The sequence below is a fragment of the Mustela erminea genome, chromosome 5 (assembly GCF_009829155.1).
Source record: "Mustela erminea isolate mMusErm1 chromosome 5, mMusErm1.Pri, whole genome shotgun sequence".
Classification (NCBI taxonomy): Eukaryota; Metazoa; Chordata; class Mammalia; order Carnivora; family Mustelidae; genus Mustela; species Mustela erminea.
This window is the reverse complement of record NC_045618.1, coordinates 73,043,613-73,046,196: the sequence shown is the minus strand read 5'-3', so window position 1 is coordinate 73,046,196 and position 2,584 is coordinate 73,043,613.

Here is a 2,584-nt window from a genome sequence, read left to right as displayed (position 1 = left end):
TTTCAACAATTTATTTAAAGGTCAAGGCTTTCCCCAGCTCAGTGGGTAATAATAAATAGTAAATGGCACATAGTTTTTCTTCTGGGTCCTGAAAGATAATCCTCTGAGAATGCTTTATGTCAGAGTGGGACAGGCCATGGTCCATCTAAGGTTGTACAAAATGACAGGTAGCTTTTCTCTTTACTTCTATCAGTCTTCGTATTATCAGATGACACTAGCAAGCATGTTTCTATAGCTTTACATGAGTGTGATGAATAGACCAAACCAAAACATATAAGTACTTATAAAGAAGTAAACCACAACTTAGGAAGTCAATGAACTCCTGAAAAGATTGTGTCTAAAACAAAACAGTCTACATCAAATTCTACCTTCCCACTAAGGTTGGTATATATTAGAAATGTTTTCCTAATAGGTAAAAATCTGAAAATTAATGAATAGGTCAGAAAACCTCAGTCAAGGAAGGGTTGAAGTGAGGTGACCATGGCATCAGAAACATCAAACCACGATAGAATGTACCTGGAGAAGGATGCTTGTCTTTATTTTTACTTTAATAAAGTTTGGCGAAATGTCTTATTACATATTATTACTTTTGTTCCCTTCTTTCCTCCTCTTTAAGTGGAAAAAAAGAGTATTGGTTAGGAATAATAATAAAATGACTATGAGGATTTTCAATTAAAATGGCAAAATGAAGACACATTTATCTCTACCCTCTCCTAAAGCTGCATTGGAATACCGGGATAAAAGACAAAAATCCAAAGGAAAAATAGAGAAGGGGGAAAGGAATAACAACAGCAAAAATTTAAAAACTGGAAAGTAAATAAATGCTATAGAGGGTGATGCCAAGAAGTCAGAAGCTTGGTGCTGCAGAGCTCCTTAAAGCCTCAGAAACTGGGAGTCAGCTGTGATTCTTGAAAGTGGGGGTATAGGAAAACTATTCGAAAGAAAATTAATCTCCTTGATACCCACCCCCATTTCTCACTCCAGCTGACACCGAGAAGTTCCCTCCCTGCACAGGTTAAATAAGAAGATTCTGGATTCAGAACCCTAGACCCAGCTGAGAGCCAGGGAACAAGGGAGGGGTAAAAATCTGTACACTTGGGAGGGTGTGGATGGCCACACCCTCACCCAGCTCCCTGCTGTTTTGCTGCAAAGATGTTGATAACCGTTCTTCTTAACACTGGACAAGAGACAGATGAGCCTTTTATGATAAAATAACAAGCCTGAGGCCCACAAGCACGTGAAAAGATGCGCAACATCACTAATCATTAGGGAAATGTAAATCAAACCCACAGTGAATTACTACCTCACACCCATTAGAATGGCCACTATCAAAAAACAAAACTAAACTAAAACAGAAAATGACAAGTATTGATGAGGAGATTGAGAAATTGGAACTCCTGTGCTATGTAGGTGAGACTGTAAAATGGTGCAGCTATTGCAGAAAACAAGAGAAATAAAATTACCATATAATGCAGCAATTCTTCTAGAGAGTATAATTTAGATATTCCAAAAGAATATCTAAAAGCAAGATCTCAGGGAGCCTCGGTGGCTCAGTGGGTTAAAGCCTCCACCTTCAGCTCAGGTCATGATCCCAGGGTCCTAGGATCACGCCCCACATCGGGCTCTCTGCTTAGCGGGGATCCTGCTTCCTTCTCCCTCTGTGCCTGCCTCTCTGCCTGCTTGTGATCTCTGTCAAATAAATAAATAAAGTCTTTAAAAAAAAAATCAGGATCTCAAAATTATATTTGTACATCCATGTTCATAGCAGCGTTATTCCCAAAAGCCAAGGGGTGGAAGCAACCCATGTGTCCATCAGCAAATGAATGATAAACAAAATGTGTATTCATACAATGGAATATTATTCAACTTCAAAAAGGAAGGAAATTCTGGCACATGCTACAACATGGATGAACCTTGAAGACACTATGCTAAATGAAAGTAGCCAGTCACAAAATGACAAATACTGTATAATTCCACTTACTGAGGAACCTAGAGTAGTTAGAGTCATAAAGACAGAAAGTAAAATGGTGGCTACCGGGAGAAGGAAGAGGAGGCGGGAAGGGAGACTGAGGAGTTGTTTAATAGGTACAGAGTTTCAGTTTTAGAAGATGAAGGTGTTCTGGAGATTGGTTGCACAACAAAGTGAACATACTTAACACTACCAAAGTGTACACGTAAAAATAGTTAAAATGGTAACGTTTACACTATGGATATTTTACCACAATTTTAAAAATTAAAAACAAAGCAAAACCAGCCTGAAGGAAAAAGACCTACAGAGTCTGACTACTTGAGCTCTTTCAATGAAACATCATAGCCAGAAAACCTCATAGTGTAGCCCCAGCACTCTAATCTATACCCAAACAGAAAGTGTTTCTGTGCTTCACTAGTTGGAAAGCCAGTATCACCAGATACATAAAGAAAGTTTTTAATACAAAAGAGAGACACCAAAACAAACATGCTGAGACAGCAAAAACAAGCCACAGAGAATATTATAAGAAAACCCCAAACATTTATAACTGATGGGATCAGAGAGATAAGAGAGGAAATTACCTTCAAGAAATAAAGATAGGAGGTTATTAAAAAA